This window comes from Paramisgurnus dabryanus, chromosome 15 (assembly GCF_030506205.2).
Source record: "Paramisgurnus dabryanus chromosome 15, PD_genome_1.1, whole genome shotgun sequence".
NCBI classification, from domain to species: Eukaryota; Metazoa; Chordata; class Actinopteri; order Cypriniformes; family Cobitidae; genus Paramisgurnus; species Paramisgurnus dabryanus.
In genome coordinates this window covers 29,656,894-29,672,895 of record NC_133351.1, presented here as the reverse complement: position 1 = coordinate 29,672,895, position 16,002 = coordinate 29,656,894, and positions in this window count along the sequence as shown.

Below are 16,002 nucleotides of genomic sequence, written 5' to 3'. Positions count from 1 at the left end.
AGAGCTTTCATTGATAAAAGCTTCAGACTCGCAGACTGCAAAGGCTCGAACGGGGGGGCCTGAAGGGCTTTCAGCACCATGGACAGGTCCCAGGGAGGAATAGAAGGAGAGCGCGAGGGGTTTAGCCTACGAGCGCCTCTTAAAAATCTAATAACCAAATCATGCTGGCCAACTGTTCTGCCGTTAATAAGTGAGTGATGAGCAGAAATAGCAGCGATATCAACTTTAATGGTGGAGGGTGACAGCCTACCGTCTAACCTATGTTGAAGACATAAAAGCACGATGTTAATAGGGCATTCTCTGGGGTCCTCGCGTTGCGAAGAGCACCAGGTGACGAAAAGGTTCCATTTAAACGCGTAAGCCCGTCTCGTGGACGGAGCTCGAGCCGCGTCGATTGTGTTAGATACCGCTTGTGGTAAATCACCTAAACCTTGCGCGCGCTCAACGACCACACATGGAGATCCCACAGGTCGGGGCGCGGGTGCCATAATGTGCCCCCTCCTTAAAAAGAAGGTCCTTCCTCAGGGGAATCCGCCAGGGAGGGGCTGTCGCGAGGAGCATTAGCTCTGGAAACCAATTCTTGTTCGTCCAATATGGGGCGATCAGTAAAAGGCTCTCCTCGTCCTGCCTGACTTTGCACAATGTCTGTGCGATTAAGCTCACTGGGGGGAATGCATATTTGCGCATCCCCCGAGGCCAGCTGTGCGCCAAAGCGTCCACGCCGAGGCTGCCCTCGGTTAGTGAATAAAATAGGCGACAGTGGGTATCGTACGGCGACGCAAACAGGTCTATCTGCGCTCGACCGAACTTCTTCCAAATTAGCTGGACCGTCTGGGGGTGGAGTCGCCATTCGCCGGGGCGCGCAGCTCGAGAAAGCGCGTCCGCCGCTGTATTGAGCGAGCCCGGAATGTGAATGGCACGAAGGGACCTCAGATGCTTCTGACTCCAAAGGAGGAGATGACGAGCGAGATGCGACAGGTGACGGGAGCGCAAACCGCCTTGACGGTTGATATACGCAACGGTCGCAGTGTTGTCGGTGCGTACTAGTACATCCTTCCCTTGCAGCTCCGTAGCGAAGCGTAGAAGTCCCAGATATACTGCCCACAACTCTCGGCAATTGATATGCCAGTGCAACTGGGGTGCTGTCCACACCCCTGAAGCTGTAAGCTCGTCGTACGTGGCACCCCAGCCCGTGTCGGACGCATCTGTGTGTACAACAGCATGCTGAGCGATTTGTCTCATGGACACACCGGACCTGAGAAACGCGGGGTCCGACCACGGGGGGAATGTTAGGCGACACGCAGGTGTAATAGCTACACGATGGATGCCGGCGCGCCACGCTCTCCTCGGGACTCGATCGTGAAGCCAACGCTGAAGCGGTCTCATATGGAGCAGTCCGAGCGGTGTCACGGCCGCTGCTGCTGCCATATGCCCCAGGAGCTTCTGAAATTGTTTCAGCGGGACCGCATTCTTCCCTCGAAATGAACCGAGGCAAGTCAGAATTGACTGGACGCGCTCTTCTGTTAAACGCGCCGATAAATCGATCGAGTCCAGTTCCATACCGAGAAAAGAGATCCTCTGCGTGGGGCAGAGTTTGCTCTTTCCCCAGTTGACCCGAAGACCCAAACGGGCGAGATGCCGAAGCGTTAAATCTCTGTGCTCGCAAAGCGTCCGTCGAGAATGCGCTATTATAAGCCAATCGTCGAGGTAAGCCAATATGCGAACGCCGCTCTCTCTGAGGGGTTTTAACGCCGCCTCCACTACTTTCGTGAACACACGGGGAGAGAGGGATAGCCCGAACGGTAAAACTTTGTGCTGGTATGCCCGTCCCTCGAATGCAAACCGGAGAAACGGTCTGTGACGAGGGAGAATGGACACATGAAAGTACGCGTCCTTCAGGTCTATTGCCGCAAACCAATCTTGGGGGCGAATTGAATTGAATATTTGCTTCGGTGTTATCATCCTGAAAGACCTCCTCTGCAGAGATCTGTTCAGAACGCGCAAATCCAAGATCGGTCGCAACCCACCGCCTTTTTTGGGTACTATAAAATACGGGCTGTAGAAACCCGACCTCATCTCGGTTGGAGGGACCGGCTCGATCGCGTCCTTCGCCAGCAGGACTTCGACCTCTGCACGCAGTACGTGTGCGTCGGACGCTTTCACCGTGGTGAAACGAACGCCCGAGAATTTGGGTGTGTGCCGGATGAATTGAATTTCGTAACCGAGGCGGACAGTGCGTAAAACCCAACGAGACGGGCTGGGAAGCTGAAGCCAAGCCCCCAGGGACCGTAAGAGGGGAATTAACGGCACTGCCGGGGTACCCGCGGTGGGGCGGCTGAGCGGGACAGGTGGTACTGCCGGTACGTCTGCTGAGACAGCATAAGTATCTACAGTATGTGTGTGTGTGACACTGACCTGAGCCCGCTGAGGGTGACGGTCGTCTGGTCTCCTCAGCGGAGAGCACAGACTCCGAGGAGGGTGCTGGTGGTCCCGTCTCCTCAGCGGAGAGCTGGAACTCCTCAGGACACCCGCTGGCGATAGAGGAGAGGGAGGAAGAGCATGTAAATGCCCGCTCACATCTCTCTCGATCCTCTGGAGACCTGGAGAAGGAATAGGAATGCACTCTTTTTGTGGTTTTGTAGGTGCCGGCTGAGAAGCCGGCGGAACAGAAACAAAACGAAACCAAAGATTCTCCACCCGGCCCTCTACCGGTGGAGGGAGCGATGCCATAACCGTCTCCCGTAGAGTGATCCCATCCAAATCCAGGTCGCCCGTCTCAGGGCCGCTTCGATTTCCGTTTACCACGGGAAGCGGGCGGGGCGGGCTGTCGACGGCTGTTCCCCCTCCGTGGCCTGGAAGATGTTCTAGTGGGGGGGGTGGAGGCAGCCGCCGCAGGGCGCCCTCGGCGAGGAGGCGGCGGAGAACTGCTGGGCGAAGGACTCCACTGACTCACCGAAAAGACCAGCCTGGGACACGGGAGCGTCTAAGAACTTGTTCTTCTCCGCGTCCGACATGTCCGCCAGACATAGCCATAAGTGGCGTTCCTGGACCACCATCGTGGACATGGCACGACCAATCGCCTGCGCTGTCACCTTCGTAGCGCGAAGAGCCAGATCAGTGGCAGCCCGGAGCTCCGAAAGGACAGGCGAGTCGTGTCCTCCCTCGTGCAGATCCCTCAAGGCCTTCGCTTGGTGAACCTGCAGCAACGCCATAGCGTGCAGGGCTGAAGCCGCCTCTCCACATGCCTGGTGGGCAGCGCCCGTTAAACCGGAGGACTGTCTGCAGGCACGAGAGGGGAGGGTTGGGCGGTCCTTCCAAGAGGGAGCGTTAGCCGGACACAGCTGCATCGCGACCGCGCGCTCCACAGGAGGGATCCCCGTATAACCCTTAGCGGCTCCGCTGGTGAGGGAGGTGAGGGGGGAGGGCTGAAACGGCCGTAATCTGGTAGAAAACGGCGACTTCCAGGTTCTAGTCAGCTCCTCGTGCACCTCGGGGAAGAAAGGCACCGGTGGAGAGGGTTGTGAAACCCGGGCAGCTCCAAAGAACCAATCATCCAGGCGGGACGGCTCGGGCTGAGGGGGGGAACCCACTCTAACCCTACGGTCTCCGCCGCTCGAGCGAGCACGGCCACCATCTCTGGATCGAACTCCGGCGTCCCAACCCGACCAGAGGGAGGAAGGGCGTCGGGGTCCACGTCAGGGGGAGGAGGCCCACCCTCGGATGCTGCGGCGTCGGTGGACCCGGAGGGAGGCACGATGGATTCTAGAGTCATCGTAGAACACGACGCTGAAGTCTCCATCGGCACATCAACCGGCTGTGGATGAGGAGGCTGAGAGCTGGAGGACGAATCCCCCGACCGGCTCAGCACAGTGATGCGGAGGTCGTCTTTAGAGAGCTTCACGGCCGCACCGTGGTGCTCCTAATCTCACATTTAGATTTGAGACTTTAGTCTGGTTTTCACAGGTAGAGTCTCACATGTGTATAAGTCCGGTGGCAATATGTGCTAACAGAAGAATGCTGGCAATTGGCGACAAATTCAAGATTTATATCTGGACAAAAATTATATCCTTCTCATTTTTAACGGTGATAAATGTAAACTATTGAATTGACCATTAAGTACTGTTAGCGGTTGTCTATTACTTTAAACGGAAGCTCCGTGAATAAATTAAATGTAACATTAACTTACCTTTCTTGAATAAATATTGGGTAATTGTCAGCAAATTTTCTCTCTTTTAGTTTGTGATGCCCAGACCTATACTAAGCTTTGTTTAAAAGCTTTGGGGGCCCAAAAGTGCGTGGGTCCTTAGAATCGTCCTAACTTCCCCCCTTAGTGGCGCCCCTGGCTACATGGCTCAGATAATCCGCCTGTCTCATTTCTGTGCTTACTGGAATTAAATTTAAATCTTTGACATTTCCATTGATCTTTAGTATATTTATACTCATCTTGTGTGAGCGCTTATTTGCCTATTGCCCTAAAGCAGTGCTGACATGGACACTGAATGCTGCCTTTTACATCAAAGAAATGCCAAATATACTTAGTTTGAGAAATATATCACATGGATTATTAATAGATGTTATCTGATCTCCGGAGTTTGCGGGAAGCCAGCTTGTGCTTAATGTAAAGCCTCTTTTTGAAACAGAGGCAAATAAATGAATTTAACATAACTGTTTATTATTGTGGTTACACTGTAAACTCAACAACTGAGTTTGTCTTCTAATAAAAAAGTCACTATAGGTGAAACAGGTTGTATACTTAACAAACTAGTATGGCTCTTTATATTGAGACTTTAGTTTTACTTGCAGCCAAACTTATTTCATTTTAACCCTACACCCTAAAAAATGCTAGGTTATTTTAACCTGTTGTTAGGTCAAATATAACGATGTTCTTGGTTAATTTTAACCCAGCTGCTGGGCTTGTCCCTTTTTGACCTAACACTTGGTTGAAAATAACCCAGCATTTTTTAGAGTGAGTGCTGTACAGTTTCTCCAAAATGCAAACTCATATACAGATGAAAGGCTTTTTGTTCATTGTTCCTAGAGATAAAATGATTTGTATGTGTCTACTGCTCTGTGCAGCAGTTCCTGAACACTTGCCACAAAACAAATGCGTATCAAAGATAAAAGGACTGACTTCAGAGGGAAAAGTATTCACCAAACACTAGTCTGAAAATGCCTCTATACCTGCTAAAGACAGTGGGGGTAAGGAAGATGATCAAAAAGCATCAGTACGCTCAGCTGATTGCACAATGAATATTTCTGAATTAGTCCTGAAGACCAGTAGGTGCCTCAAATTGCAAAGAACCTCCAAGAGCCTGTTGCTGTTTTAAATGTAACGTTGGTACTGTATAAATGAAACTGTATCTCTTGGCCAACTGTATGTGGCCTTGTGATACCACTATGTGGTCTCAGATGTGCAGGTCAAAACAACTCAAATAAATTGCAACAACTCACTCCTCTTTGCAATATAAATGCAAATATTTTATTACAGTTCTACCAGACATGTGTCAGGATTAGTAATAAAGTCTTGTGCAGTGTAAACACAATATTTTAGTGGTAATAACAGGTAAGCCTATTTTTGCATTTGGAATAACGGGAATTAAACTTCTTCATGCCTGCATGCAGTTAAATCTTAATAACTTTTGTTTAGAAGGTAATATTAAGCTAATTATTTTTTGCCTGTTTACTGACACCTCATGCAATCAAATGAAATGTCCAGGGGTCCTTTCTTCGTACATGGATTACTCAGTTAGCTGGATTTGATTGTTGACAATTTGGCTTGATCTTGGATTGTTTGGTTCTTCGAAGATCATCCTAGAGTTGCTGTCATAGGTCTGTAAGCCTTAACCTGGTCAGGAGCAGGTTTACTTCATGTAAACAAGATTAGATTGCACCTTTTAAAGGTCACATATTTTTAGGCTTTCTAGAGTTTTATTTTAGGTTATGATGTCCTTAAGAATATATATTTGCTGTTTAAGTACCAAAAACAATCTCTATATATTTTTTACAGCTCCTCTTTCAGGAGCTCTGCTAAAAACAGGTCGTTTTGGCATGTAATAGTAAAATTCATGAGCCTCTCTTCTGATAGGCCTGTTATCTTATGAGTGAAATACGCAGTTGAAATAAAGTTACCCATGGAATTACACTAAGTGTTAGTTTCTGGACACTAAATGTTAGGTTAGTAAACCAATAGACACAGAGACTAAGAGATTTAAACCTTACCATGTTTAACTCAATAAACAAACAGACACCAAAAGGGCTTGTGTCTGTAACTTAATAATACAAACAACGTCTGATTTCCAACAGATATTCTATCAAAACCGGTGGCTACCAAAGACTTTAACGTTACAAAACAACACTTTAGCATCTAGTTAGCAAACACGTTGCATAATTGTTTACAATATCTCATTTCAGTTTTCTCTGGCTCCATAATGTAATTTAAAAGTTAGGACTGCTGATAATTTGCATGCGATTGTCTCGTGCATCCCTTTAGTAAAGCCGGTTCATTGATTAGTAGTAAATCACCATCAGCTGCTTTCAGAAGCGGCAACCGGCAGCCGGTTCTGAGAGCAGGTGATGCCGCTTTACTACTAACGACGAAATTCGCGTGACAATCGCGTGCAAGTTATCGTGCAGCCCTGCTTAATATGTGTTTACTTGCGGGTTGTTGATTTAAAGTCGGATCCAACAAAGGACTGCAACATCTTTGATGAGTAGATTTCTGGAGAAACCAGCACTGAACTGCCACACCGAAGCAGTCACTTGTGAAATGTTTAGATCAGACGGCTAAAGTTAAACTAATTATTGAGGAATTTCTAATTAAATGAATATTAGCCATTGTTCTCGTATAGCCTATTAATGTTTTCAGAAGCCTTTGCAATGATTTAGTTTCCTGACATCCATCAATTGAACAGCATTTTCTCACGTGGTGTAATGGAGTTTGTTTAGCAACAAGGGGGTGGGGCAGTGGATGGTGGACAGTGCTCGGGGTGGAGACTGAAGGCGGCGACTGTCTCACGGTGACGTAGCAAATTAACGGAAGTACAAACGAACCGTTTTAACTCACAGCTACTTCAAGCAGGCTGTGTGAATTTGACTCTTAAATGACTGTTTTGAAACTTATATGGTACTTACATAGCCCCTAGACCTCAGTTATCATGAAAAAAGCCACAAAATTTCACTTTTGACCATATGCGAAAGTGATATGGAAAGTCTGACGCAGTCATGTATTCTCATTATACGAGCGCAATCTGCATAAAATGCACGATTGATATAAAGAACTTTTCGAATTCAACAGTTAATAAAAATATTAGATTTAATCTTTTAGCAATGTAATTTAAAAAATAATATAGAAAATATATTTTTTGTGCTTGTGCAACTTGTTTTTTTGGAGCAGGCATTTTGATTATCACAATACAAACATGCTTATGACCATATTTTTTTAAATTTTCCTTATAAAACCAGCAATACTATGATCTAAAATAAAAAAATATTACTCCGTGTGAAATAAGTTTCCCTTTATCAACTCATCTCCTTTTAGTCATTTTAGTTTTGTCTTTAGATTTTCAAGTACAATGTCATGCATGAAAGGTTTGCTTAGAAATTTGTATTTATTCTATCTTTAAAACTCTGTCTGCAAAGATGTTGCCTTGTCCCTGTGACAAAAAAATTACCGAAAAAGTTTTTTGCTCATATTGCCACATATCTTTATCTTCTTTACTACACTTTTCTGTGCAGACTTAGCTTTCAGACTTAGCTTTCAGTTAATGTGGACTCCTGCTAGAGGCCTAATATTGCTGCAATCAGAAATAAGTTATACAAGAATAATGCAAAGTACACTTATTTAGGTACTTGCATTCTTCATTATTCTTGGGAACAACTGAAAGTGTTGGTGTTGGTGTTTTATCTACAATACTGCACAAAAGAGAGGGAAACACCATCTTATAATAAAATACAAACAAAAAAGAGAAGTAATTTATTTCAAGTTCATTTATCAGCAATGAAAGTGTTACACTGGCTGTGGGTTTAAGAAAGAGCAGCTGCTCCAGAGATGATATAATCGTTTAGTTTAGAGACATCACTTCTGCCAGGACATCACATGCAGTTGCAGGATCACCACTTGTTTTTCTATTCTACTTTTTGGGTTCCTGTTGTTACAGATATCAAGATTATATTTTCACATAATATTTTACATTATGTAGGGTGATTCTATGTACAAAAATAGCTTTAGCTGGATTAACAAATGCAGCATTATAAAAAGTTCACAATAACCTTCAATCAATAGCTTGCGCACTGCAGGGGTTAAAAAATGGGCATGTTCTTGGCCGTTATAACAACCGGCCAATCACACCGTTGCTGATCATTGTTTTTACTATGGATATGTATTCCCTTTTCATGCAGTGCAGGAACGCTCAATGATCTCAGTTCATTCAATCCTGCCATACTAATCATCAACAGTTTCTCAGTTTACACAGGTTGGTGTAAACGCAGCATAAGAGAAGCACAAGGTGTAAGAGGAGGGAGAAGAGGTAGAAGCATAGGGTACATTCGTGTTTCAAATGAAATCATCCACAGTGGCTTCAATTATCCGCACATTTCAGAGGGAAAAGAAACTATATCATTCTACTTCTACAATGAGAGTCCATGTAGTTTTGTTTGACATGGGTCTAGATTTCTACAGTAAATGTTCCTGCTTGTCCAAACATTTTTCAAAATTGAAGTTAGGGAACATTCAGGTTGAGGAACAAAACTTCAACTGAACAATAGCATGCCATTGTTAACATGGTGGTCCAGAACAACAACCCCCACCTTAAGGAAATTCAGCCAAGAATAACACAGGACAATCAACTGATCCACAATATCCCCCAATGCAGTCTCTCCACAATTGATCGTGGTCTAAGGAGAAATGCAATCCGAATGAAGCAATTATACAAAGTGACCTTTGAGAGGAACTCCGTTAGCGTGAAGGAGTTGCGATTCCAGTTTGTTTAAGTAAGTGCAACCCAATTACTGCACTTTTACTGTCAACACAAATATATATTTTTCCTGAATTTAAATGTATCCATAAACTAACCCATGCTACTGTAAGTAAAAAAAGATTTAGGCATAACTATGTATACTGCTGCTTCAAAGTGTGAACTCAAACTTTAGCAACTGTTTCACAGTACTATTGACTCCAATCTATGCCATTACTGTAAAACACTAACTTACTGTATTGTACCTTGTGTTCTTTATACTCTGGATAGCAGTGCAACTCATTATGAGTAGCTGTATATTGATGAAGCAAGCTTCAATCTTCACAAAAAAGAAGAAGAGGGAGAAATGTGATTGGCCACCGTGCTACAGTCAATGTGCCTGGACAACGAGGAAGCAGCATTACTCTTTGTGCCACAATTTCTACAACTGGTATTGTGGCACACAATGAGGTCTTGTGACCATACAATACAGCAAAACTCCTACATTTGTTTAAACCATCATCAATGAAATTTCCACAGGGTGATCGGGAGCAAATGGTGTAGAATTTTGTAGTTTGTTTGAGACAATGTCCAATTCTACCATTCAGCACTTGTGAGAGAGTTGTTTGAGAATCTACCACAGGATGGTGTTCCTTTCACCATCTTCTTTCCTGAACCCAATTGAGGAATTCTTCTCCTCTTGGAGATGGAAAGTACACAATCACAACCCTTACAACCAAGTAAGTCTTCTTTAAGCGATGGAAGAGGCCCGTGGAGATACTGGGGCACAAGTCTAGAATTGATACAGAATTCAAGGCGTTTTTTCCCACGATGCAGGAGTCGTGAAAATATTTGCTGTGATGTTGATAAAATTCTCTGGCCAGATGTAATTGAGAGGCATGATCAATAACTTACAACCCCAAATCAGAAAAAGTTGGGACACTGTAGAGATTGTGAGTAAAACAGTAATGGAATAATTTACTAATCTCATAAACTTATATTTTATTCACAGTATAAATAACATATCAAATGTTGAAAGTAAGAAATTTTGAAATGTCATCCCAAATATTGGCTCATTTTAGATTTCATAAGAGCTACACATTCCAAAAAAAGTTGGGACAGGTAGCAATAAGAGGCCAGAAAATTTAAATGTACATATAAGGAACAGTTGAAGGACCAATTTGCAACTTATTAGGTCAATTGGCAACATGATTGGGTATAAAAAGCCTGTCAGAGTGGCAGTGTCTGTCAGAAGTCAAGATGGGCAGAGAATCACCAATTCCCCCAATGCTGCGGCGAAAAATAGTTTTCTGAGTTTCTCACAGAAAAATTGCAAAGAGATTGAAGTTATCATCATCTACAGTGCATAATATCATCCAAAGATTCAGAGAATCTGGAACAATCTCTGTGCGTAAGGGTCAAGGCTGGAAAACCATCCTTGATGCCCGTGATCTTCGTGCCCTTAGACGGCACTGCATCACATACAGGAATGCTACTGTAATGGAAATCATAACATGGTCTCAGGAATACTTCCAGAAAACATTGTCGGTGAACACAATCCACCGTGTCATTCGCCGTTGCCGGCTAAAACTCTATAGGTCAAACAAGAAGCCATATCCATACATGGTTTTGGAAAACTGGGACACCATTTCATCCGGACTAAAGAGGACAATGACAACCCAAGTTGTTATTAGCACTCATTTCAGAAACCTGGATCTCTGATGGTTTGGGGTTGCATGAGTGCGTGTGGCATGGGCAGATTACACATCTGGAAGGGCACCATTAATGCTGAAAAGTTTATCCAAGTTCTAGATACATATGATTTCATTCAGACGTTGTCTCTTTCAGGGAAGACCTTGCATTTTTCAACATGACAATGCCAGACCACTTACTGCATCAATTACAACATCATGACTGCATAGAAGAAGGATCAGAGTACTGAAATGGCCAGCCTACAGTCCAGATCTTTCACCCATAGAAAACATTTGGGGCATCATAAAGAGGAAGATGCGACAAAGAAGACCTAAGTCAGTTGAGCAACTAGAAGTCTGTATTAGACAAGAATGGGACAACATTCCCATTCCTAAACATTGGTCCTCCTCCAGCTGTTCCTTATATGTACATTTAACTTTTCCGGCCTCTTATTGCTACCTGTCCCAACTTTTTTGGGAATGTGTAGCTCTCATGAAATAAAAAATGAGCCAATATTTGGCATGACATTTCAAAATGTCTCACTTTCTACATTTGATTTGTTATCTATATTCTATTGTGAATAAAATATAAGTTTATGAGATTTGTAAATTATTCCATTCCTTTTTTACTCACAATTTCTACAGTGTCCCAACTTTTTCTGATTTGGGGTTGTAATTGATTCAATGAATGCAGTACTTTTTTATTTTATTTTTAATTTACCCATTTACCTATTTTGCATACATTTTTTTGGTGGGGTGACTCATTGTTATACATCTAAACTCCTCAATAAAGAACTTTTATTTTCATTTATTTCTTTGTGTATGTTCAGCTGAATTTTTGATCAAATCAACATAGAACACACTTTTAGTTTTGATGTTAATATTACATTTTAATGAATGCATTATTAGAATAAAATGCCGTGTTTCATTGTGCAGTGAATACTTAACTGTTTGACTAACATTTGAGCATGTTTAGTTGACTGTGTTAATTGTTTTGAAAGCAGTAACATTCATTTGGAGAAATGTGTCAAATTGATTAAGAAAAACTGTAAATTCAGGCATGCCATATCATAATATGTCATAAGGCCATTTTGGTTAAGTATGTTTCTCCCAAGGTTTGTTACTCCGTTCTTTGCCAACTTAACCTTGCTTGCTGTCAATAGATCTGATGTAAGGCGTTTTTACGTTTGACTGTGTGACTCATAGACCCTTCACTATTTTCTCAGTAATGCTAAAGTACTGTATGTTTTATTTACATTTTATGGTATTGTTACAAATTCTATTTTATTATGTCATTTCCTCTTTCTTTTTGGTGCATGGCCGAAGCATGTATCCATGTATCCCGTTTAATTTGATGCCTGTCTCATATCAGGATAATTTACTAAATGTCTCGTTTTAGTATAGTACCTGATACATTGTCTTCTCATATAGCATTAAGGTATGTACAAGATTTTGAATTAAATGACAGGTACTTTGGATAAAATGGTTTAAATTTGATGTGGTTCTTTTTCTTTCATAAACTGATCACACTAATTACACACTATACATTGTATGGCAAAATTTGATACACATGTATACTTGCTAAATATAAAATGAATATAAAGATCTCATTACACTGAAAAAAATTATTCATTCAATTTACTAAATATTTTTAAGGTAAGTGGTTGCAATCAATTTAATTAAGCTACATTTAAAAAAAAAACTTTTGTTTAAATGTAGCTTAAATAAATTGATTGCAACCACTTACCTTAAAAAAATGAGTAAATTGAATGATCATTTTTTTTCAGTGTACAAACATACATACAAACCAATATTTTCACAGTTAGTATTGATAATGTAGGCCTACATCTTATGTGAAAAATGCAACAATGCCATGTATTCTATACTGCATTCTTTTCTTATGTCTCTGCTGTCTTACTAATATGTTTTTACTGTAAAGCTCCCATGCAACATGCAAAATTGTAAAAAAAGCACTATAGAAATAAACTTGAATTGAAAGCGTGTATTTAATTATTTTATACTAATTAAATGTTCCATTACAAAAAATGCTTTCCTGAGCTTGCATTTTAGGAAATAATATGCAAAGGCCAAAGAATCAATGAAGATGGCTGGGCATTCTAACTACCAGGTGAGACAGAAAGACAGATCCTTTAAATGCTTTTGGAAGCTGTCCATGTAATTGGAGATATTTTACAGTTTACCTCTAAAGAGGGCAGATGAGACCAATTTACTCATAAAAATGCTTTACTGTTGCATGCAAAAGAAAGTCAAAGGTCATCGACAGTGGCAGTCTGACCTTTTCAACATCAACAGCTGCACTAATTAAATTCTCAAACTTTCATTTTGTCTCTTTCTCTCTTTGTTGCTTGGAAGGCAGTTTGAATGTATAAACATAACATGTTGCTTCAAGTTTACTTACTCTATATTCTTTCAGTGAAAGTAAACCGCATTTATTACTATGTGAACTGGTTCTTTTTGATTCATTGGTTAATCCTTTCTGGTTACTGGCAGAGTTTTTTTCTTAGTATAAGATTATGTGTTGAAAGTACAGATGAACACATGACTGCTCACATTCATACACACACAATATCTGTGGCTCACCCAGTCACAGTAGGGTTATGAGGAGGATTAAAGATAGATATTATTTCTAAACACTGAAACTGTAAAATGTGGAAAGGTCTGCCAACTTTATCAAGCATTCATTTATAACAAAGTTCATGATCACGCCACCAAAATCAATGCCTACAACACAGCACATAAGTGAGTATTAATTTCAGGGTTTTTTTTGTACCCTTGGTTTGTAAATTATGGATTTCGAGTTCCTTTTACATTTTGAAGATTTAGTTAATTTAATGGTTGCTTTGAAAACAAAGAAAAATAAAAAAATTAAAGAAAAAACTACACTGTAGTTTCTGTAGAAATAACAGTATTACTGGCAGCTGGTTGCCAGTAACTTACTGTAGATTTACATTTATGTTATTTACTGGCAACAGTTTGTTCAAAGTTATTTTCAGTCTTTATCTTAAAGTAAGTTACTGGCAACCAGCTGCATAATTACAGCTAATTGTTATGTCTACCTTTAAATGAAAAGTGATGTGGTTAGTTAATGATTTTAACTTGCTGTATGTTTTGGTACACTGTTAAAAATTTGATGTAATTATGCAGCTGGTTGGCAGTAACTTACTGTAGAAGATAAAGACTGAAAATATTTAATGTTCATTTAACTTTGAACAAACTGTTGCAAGTAAATAACACAAATGTAAAATCTACAGTAAGTTACTGGTTATATACCCAGTAATACTGTAATTTCTATAGAATTTTTTTATAATTTGTGGTCATTATTTGTGCTGTACAGTATATGTGAATGAAATTGTAGGTGGCATGTTTTCTTCAAAACAGAGGTGTATAGTAGTGAAGTGCAACCATATCACCTTGTAGCCCAAGACACCTTTCTTACTGAAGCTAAGCAGGGCTGAGCCTGGTCAGTACTTGGATGGGAGACCACCTGGGAAAACCAGGTTGCTGCTGGTAGAGGTGTTAGTGAGACCAGCAGGGGGTGCTCACCATGTAGTCTGTGTGGGTAACACCCCAGTATAGTGACGGGGACACTATACTGTCAAAAAAAGCACCGTCCTTTGGATGACATGTTAAACCGAGCTCCTGACTCTCTGTGGTTGTTAAAAGTCCCAGGTAATCATCCCCTCATACTAATTGGCTATATCAATCTGTCTCCACTCCACTAATAAGCTGGTGTGTGGTGGGCGTTCTGGCTCAATATGGCTACTGTCGCATCATCCAGGTGGATGCTGCACATTGGTGGTGGTTGAGGAGAATCCCCCTTTCATATGTAAAGTGCTATAAATGTAATGAATTATTATTATTATTTAAGTGTTTTTTTTTCTTTATCAGTGTTTTTCTTTGGCATACTTTAACTTCACTACATTCCAATGCAAAATATTGTACTTTTACCTTCACTACATTTCATAAATGTTATTTCTTTACTTTTATCACTAACGTAGGCTACATAAAAAATTTACACTTAAAAACCACTTAGGGACAGTTCACATATAGCGTCTAAAACCACACATTTAGGGCCAGATTTGCAAAAAGGGACAAATTAGCATTAGAGGGCAATTTCAAAAAATTGCAGATGGGAGTAGTAATATCTGCGGGTTATTTCATAAAAAGGCACAAATTGAATAACACAGACGCAACAGCTGATTTCCCCAATGACCAACGCAACCTACAGAGCTAATGAGGTGCAGGTGATTTACTTACACCTGATGCGCTTGAGTTCAGCACCCGTACATCCCAGCTAACGAGGCCATACACTGGAGGACAAAAAATGTACAGATTTACAAGAAGTTTTGAAACACCTGGTATTGTGTGACTTCCCCAAGTGACTCATCTTTGATTTCCTTCAGCAAATAAAAAATAACATGGCTTGGCAAACAATATTTTTGAACAATATGTTCCTCCGGCAATACAAAAAAACTGTTAGGTGTAAAAAAAATCCTCTGCCTTGTACCACACGCTTCTGATCTCTGCCAAGCCTTTTCCTATCAGCAATAATTGCACATTTCAAGTGCAAAATGATTAAAGACATGCTTTTTTCTGCATTAAATAAAGGCGCAAATACCAACACGCATACATTAGTAAATTGCGTTGCGTGAATCATTTAAAAACTATCCTACTATAAATTTTGCGTCTGAAAGGGAAACTTCTAGAAATGCATATGCAATAAGGTCAGTCACAAAAATAACAAGGCCGCACCTTTACAATGTAATTATCCACTGCGCGTCTTTAAAATGTTATTTAATGACAAACTTATGTTTTGTGTGGCGCAAGCTGTTAGTAAATCTGGCAAAAAGTTACATTTACTTGAGTAAAAAATATTTAAGTACTAGAATTTAAATGTAATTAAGTATTAAATAAAAGTTAATAGGAAATGTGGTACTGTAGAGTAAAAAGTAGGCTATGACATGCTTCAGAATGTAGTTAAAGCAACACTATGTAGTTTCCATGTAAAAATTACTTACAGCTCCCCCATGTGGTTGAAAAGCGCAACAGTGCCTGGTATCAGACACTCTTCTGCAGGCAGGGGGAGGAGCGGGGCTGTGTTTCCTACCCTCCACCGCCACTTTCAGAGTGTGCTTGTAGCAGCTAGGAGGCTGCTCAGGTTGCAGCAACAGTGCAATTTGTCCAGTTAAAAAATGTTCTATCACTGAAATAATTTTAGAGACATTATTTAAAGGTAAAAGAAATACATAGTGTTGCTTTAAGTGAGAGACAAGCACTGTGATAAACTACAGATACTTAAAAATGTAGAAAATACTTTATTACTTTACACCTCTGCTTTA